This window comes from Leptonychotes weddellii, chromosome 9 (assembly GCF_054177405.1).
Source record: "Leptonychotes weddellii isolate Sample4059 chromosome 9, ASM5417740v2, whole genome shotgun sequence".
In the NCBI taxonomy this organism is placed as follows: Eukaryota; Metazoa; Chordata; class Mammalia; order Carnivora; family Phocidae; genus Leptonychotes; species Leptonychotes weddellii.
Window position 1 is genome coordinate 43,007,978 of NC_138377.1, and position 6,538 is coordinate 43,014,515.

Consider the following 6,538-nt stretch of genomic DNA (forward strand, 5'->3'; position numbering starts at 1 on the left):
TGGCTGGAATATAAACCTTTCTCCCCTGCCTCAGGTGTCACGCTGAGAGGGCCTGTGGAACTGCACCAGGCAGGAGGCAGAGCAGGGATAACAAGGTCCAAGCCGGAAAGCACTCCTGAGGGCTATGCCCCGTGGTGAAGTTTGCTGGCCTGACCCCCTCTGGTGCTCAGTCAGGGCCACGGCTCTCTGAGCGTTCCTGGGGAGGCAGCGGCGCACACGCTTTTATCAAGGAGAGGCACGGAAAATGCCTTGATAAAGAAAATTGCACGGCTTGAAGTTAAATCGGACGCAGGAGTTGGGAAAGAAAAGTGCACAGGGCTCTAATGTTCTGAGAACCTCAGCCTGTTGGTTTGGACAGGAAACCAAGGCTGCTGATGGTAACACTCCTTCCAGAGATGCCATTACTGTTTCTTAGTGGTGGGTCTAAACTGGAAGACCCACTTCGGCTCATCGTAGAACGGATTCAAACCTGTTTCCGTCACCTGCTCTGACATTACTAACAGATGGCCACTATAGCCCTTCATTTCACACCCTTCAGAAACCTAAAACCTTTATTGTTACAGCGGAACTCAAATACCCCTTGAATCACACGGAGCTCTCTAAGGTAAAACCACAACCGGCTCTAGGAAATGAGCTGGGCGGCTGGATTTTCCCTCTCGATAGCAGACCAACCATTTTAGTATGTAGTCACCAAATGTTAACTTTTCCTCAGTGGAAAACTCTTTTTTAAGACATTGCAGACACTTTCTTGGTATCTTCAAACAGAACACGGTGAACCATTTGTGATCAGTCATACGGCGCCTATAGCGGCCACTGCAGGTTTTCTGCATGGGGGGGGCCCTAAGGGCAGCGGTCTGGACAGAAAGGGGAAGCGCAGATTGAGAAAGCATCATTTATCCATATCGAACAGCAGGAGAGGGGCGTGAGGGCCCCCAGGAGCCCCGCTTAGTGCCATCCCTGCAGGCTGGGACTGTGTGAGAGCCCGTTATAGGCTGCGCTGGGCGCGCAGAGACCGCCCCGGAACGGCTGCTCCTCACTGCCAAGACTCCAGGTCCGGCGACTGTCTGTCCGTACTGGTGACCGCCACAGAGCGAGGCACCCCGATGCACCCGGGGCTTCTGAGCCGAGGCAGCTGCCTGCTCTCATCCCACCCTGCCCAGCATGGAGTGCCCTGCCCCAGATCCCGAAGGGCCATGGAAACAAGAGGCAGGTGGCTGGTTGTCCCCCACGGCAGCAAAGCTGCTCTGTCTTCTGTCGTGAGCGATTTGTTTCTCTGCTGTTTTCAGCGGATTGTGTGTCACTGCTAAAAACCGCCAGAAGCGGACGCCAGCCTCCAAGTCTCTCTCCCTCCCTCTGCTTTTCTCCTCCTGCCTTTCCCCTTTCTTGTCATTTCTGTTGCTACTCAGATTTGTGAGAAAAGACTGGCCTTTTATAGACATCCCTTGCCAAGCACAGTACTTCTTTCTGTCTTTGTTGGCTGACCCATCACTCACAGTCCGGCAGGGATAATCTTATGGTCTTCCGCTCCCCTTGGCAGAGTTCTCTCGGGGCCTGCTTTTCGCTGACAAAGAGGAGAGTTGTGTGTGTATTTTTCTGGCAACTTTCTCTTCTTGAGCAATCCAAAAGGCTGGGGATGCTGGAAAGGGAGTGTGGATAAAGACTGTCTTTATAATCTCCTCATGCCCCTCTCTGAAAGCACGGATTGCTTGAGCAGATTGGATGGTTCTGGTTCTGAGACAAGCCGGAGCTGAGAGGTGAAGAGCCCAGCTTCTGTGTCATAGAGAACGGGGTGTGAGGACACACTTTATCACTCACTAGGTCTCTAACTGTGGGCAAGTCTCTGGCTCAGTTACTTTCACCTGCGGGTAAAATCAGGCCAAGAATGGTCACCACCTCACAGAGCATTGCCAAGCACTTAGCACAGTCCTCAGGAAATGTTGTTAGCACTGAGAGAGAATGCCTGGAAATGTGGCACCCAGCACGCCGAAGAAGTGCTCCTAGGAGCTTATTTTCCATTAATACCAGAATACCAGAGTGGTGTAGAATTAGTCTATATGCAGGTGTGATTGCCTCTGAACCTAGGAAAGTGGCTTGCATTTTTAACTGATCATCCTATAAAATAATTCACAAAGTTTGGTGAGCTATTTTTAAAGTTAGTAAAAAAAAAGGCTTTGAGATATATGTATGGAGCTGTGACCATATTTTAAGAATATTTTAAATATAAATTATGTTTGATACTATTCTGTGGTTTGAAAAAAACAACACTGGGAGACAAATATCTATTTTGGGGATGTAGTGAACTAATCAAATGTCAGAAAGCTACTGAAGGGGAAAAATGCTTTTGAGCTTTCAAGAAATACTACTGATTCGTGTTTGGGACTACTTGGGCAATATCCCCACAAAAAGAACAGTAAACCTGATCCCCCAGGTATCTTGTTTGAACTATATGTTTTGTTACCGTTCTTCCTGGGCCTTCCTGACCTGAGTAAGGTCTTAAAATATCCTCACTGTCTGTGATCTGCACAGGGAATTTGTGATGATGCTTACATATGCCATTAATGAGATCCATGTTTTTCTCAGGAAACTTACAAATGCCATTTCTGAGAATGATTTTTATTTATGTAACACTTAGAATTTGAAATAATTCTACAATTATCTTAAATGTATATTTGCTCCAATATTTTAGAGTAAATTCATATGTTGAATAGTACAAGGTGACAGGAGTCTTCTTGGTTACCTTTTAATTCTAAGATTCTCTGGAAGGAAAAAAGTTATAGTTATTAAAAATATTCTGAAAAAGTCTAATCTTTAATTTCCATGTGTGGTTGGCCAAAGAACATACCAACAAAATTAGCAAGAATGCTAAAAGATAATGATAAACTTTCTTGTTTTTTATAGCTTTTCATTTTTACAGAGGGCCCCCACACCCCAATTGTAACTATATATAGAATGTTTGACTTTGAACCCAAATGTACTGTTGGGTTTTGTTAGAATCATTATCACTATTGTCATCATTGTCTTTATTATTATTTACGATGTATTGTCTGTCATGTTCCCATTATGTTTATTAAAAAAATTAATTAGGGGTGCCTGGGTGGCTCAGTTGGTTAAGCGACTGCCTTCGGCTCAGGTCGTGATCCTGGAGTCCCGGGATCGAGTCCCACGTCGGGCTCCCTGCTCAGCAGGGAGTCTGCTTCTCCCTCTGATCCTCCCCCTCTCATGCTCTCTCTCTCTCTATCTCATTCTCTCTCTCAAATAAATAAATAAAATCTTAAAAAAAAATAAAAAATAAAAAAATTAATTATATGGCATATCAGTCAGAGTACAAATTTACACAAATTTACAAATTATTGGCTTGTCAAATGCTTACTTAAGCTATTTTGCCATTGCCTCAAAACAGGCTAGTAACCGTTTGATTCAGATTGGGCTGGTGGATGGGGAAGAAAGAAAGAAAGAAAGAGGGAGAGAGGGAGGGAGGGTGGAAGACAGACCCATCCAAGCTTACAATTTTTTTTTAAATAATTAGATAGGATTTGACAGGCTACAGCCATTATTAGAAAGAAAAAGCAACAAATTTAAGCCAACAATCAGCTCAAACCCAATAAAACTACTGGTAATGAGTTCTGTAAGTCCATTTCAATGAAGACATTTGGAAAAATTAGGCACACTGGAACACTTGAAACCTTTGACTGCCCTTGGGGGGCCAACTCTAAAATTTTAACCACAATTATTATTGATTATAAGGCTATCATTAATGGGGAATTCATCTGGCAAATGCTGTGATCCTCTGCTTCCTACTACGTAGGAGCAAAAGTCACACAGAGACGGTACAGGACAGAATGCCCGGGTGCCCACGGAGTCACCAGGATGCCACCACACACAGCTGGGGCTCACCAAAGTTAGGGGACACTCTTCTGAACCCTCTTTACCCACTTTGGCAATGCCAATGGAGGGCAGTCACAGACCTTCTTTAAGGCCCTTTGCAGCAACTCAGACATGAGTGACATTCCTTACCTCCAGAGGGCACTAAACACATACTTCGAAGGTGAAAGAGCAATCTACTGTGTCTCCCTGCACCTCACAGCCTACAAAATACCATGTTGTATGCACCACTTTTACTGTGGCCCACCATAAACTGTAAATGTTCTCCTGTGTGAGTAGACCACACCAATATGCGTATCTCTCCAAATGACTTGTATTCCTTCACCAACTTCTCTGTACAGGGATGTAGTATTCTACACACTAAGAGCATGCTTTGCATATTCCACTCAAAGTTTATTGATGAGGCTTTTGGTGGCATTCACACTTTTGGAATGGAAAGTTCGGTTTTGCTGTTAAAATCTCAAGCCTTCCTCAAAACAGGTACATGTTTTATTTATTTAATAGGGCTAACTTATCCTTTTCTTGATTAAAAACTCAAAGCCTCAATACTGGTCTTTGAAATGATTAGTTGACATATGGGTAAATTAATAACAGTACAGAGAGTGGTATCAAGAGAAGGGGGGAAATATTTGCCTATCATCATGTGGGAGAATGGTGGCATGTGAGAAATTAAAAATGTTCTTCCTTAATTTAAATGCCTCTAAGTTTCAGTAAATATAATGATAATATAGGGGATAATATTCTACTCTAGGAAAAAAAAAAAAACAAGAGAATTTGTTACTTTACTAGATGAATCTCATGGCCAAAGCACTTCACCTATAACTCACAAACATTAGTTGGCCATCTTGCTTTAGAAATAATGGTACATGGGGGTGCCTGGGTGGCTCAGTTGTTAAGCGTCTGCCTTTGGCTCAGATCATGATCCCAAGGTCCTGGGATCGAGCCCCACATTGGGCTCCCTGCTCCATAGGAAGCCTGCTTCTCCCTCTCCCACTCCCCCTGCTTGTGTTCCCTCTCTCGCTGTGTCTCTCTCTGTCAAATAAATAAAATCTTAAAAAAGAAAAAAAAAGAAATAATGGTACATGTACAAACTCTTCCCATTGACCAAAAGGACCTGTGAAGAATAAATTCTTCAAGCTTGCATCTTAAGAGTACTTGTACCTTACATAGAAAAAAAGGACTACCTTATACTTAGGGGAAACTGTTTTAAGCTGTGATGGGAAGGTATAAATTATACTCAAGAAAGAATTTCTGAAATACAAGAGAGAGAATGTTACTGTTTACTTAGACTAAAAATTCATTAGTGGTATCCCTGCAGATCCCATGAGGAGAGAAAATAGTATGAGTGAAAGTATTTATTTATTTGTTTGTTTGTTTGTTTGTTTTACTATGTTATGTTAATTGCCATACATTACATCATTAGTTTTTGATGTAGTGTTCCAGGATTCATTGTTTGCATATAACATCCAGTGCCCTGAAACAAATAATACATTATATGTTTTAAAAAAAAGTATTTATTAAAAAGAATAAATAAAGAAAAAATTTTAAAGAGCCACATGTAAGATGGAGGGGTGGATGGAGGTAGATAAAGGGTGTCAAGGTCAAGTTGGATAAAATAATGAAATTCACTTTGATTAACTTTAGTTCTTGCTGCTGGTTGTGTTACATGAGCTGAGTGGAGGGAAGATATTGGTCTACTAGAGATGGGATGGGAAATGTAGTTGTGGATAAGCAGAACAAAATTTTAAACTTATATAAGCTATCATGGATTACTCTATACTACTGAAAAAATTTAAGCACTCAGAGGGACACAACAGTCCATTCTCAAATTCACCTTTTCCGAATAGGTGTCAGTGACATATCTTGACCCAAGGAATGACCTTAATAAATTTGCCACTTAACAAAATAAAAACGTTCAAGTGATCAATAGGACTTGCTATCCCGAACAGATGGGGACTGCTAATAAAACTGTGAAAGCGTTCTCTGAAACTATGAACTAAAGATTAATTCATTGTCTCCAGAGAGCTGGTTCAGGCCATAATGCAGATGAAAGCAGGAAGATTGTTTCCCAGTCCCTATTTGTGTCATTCTTGCAACTTGCACATTTCCTTCCTGGGAAAAGGAACTCTTAACTCCAGCCAGCTGCAAACATGGTTTCTCCGGAGATCAGAGCAACTGCACAGAAATGTGGAACTCAAGGGAAAAGTGACATGGCCTAGCTTCCTAGGAATTGTTTTCCATAAAAAATATAACATGAGATAAATAATAATAGTAGTAGAAATAACACAGAGTGAGGAAGGTAACAAGTAAGAGAGCTGATAAAAACTCTCAACTAGAGAAAAAATATTTATACTCTTAAAAGATCTGATTATTTGGCTGATTTCCATAGGATGGGAAATCTTGCCAAATTAATTCAGAAACTAGATGTCAGGGGCACCTGGGTGCCTCAGTCGTTTAAGCCTCTGCCTTAGGCTCAGGTCATGATCCCAGGGTCCTGGGATCGAGCCCCGCATCTTCAGCAGGAAGCCTGCTTCTCCCTCTCCCACTCCCCCTGCTTGTGTTTTGTGTTCCCTCTCTCGCTGTGTCTCTCTCTGTGGAAGAAAGAAAGAAAGAAAGAAAGAAAGAAAGAAAGAAAGAAAGAAAGAAAGAAAGAAAG

General features: G+C 42.3%; 1 protein-coding gene across 11 annotated transcripts in view; it reads left to right on the top strand.

Moving 5' to 3' along the window:
• The window catches only part of TRIM9 (tripartite motif containing 9), a 109,735-nt gene that overhangs the window by 64,221 nt on the left and 38,976 nt on the right, over positions 1-6,538 (top strand). The gene's annotated exons all lie outside the window — the stretch shown is intronic.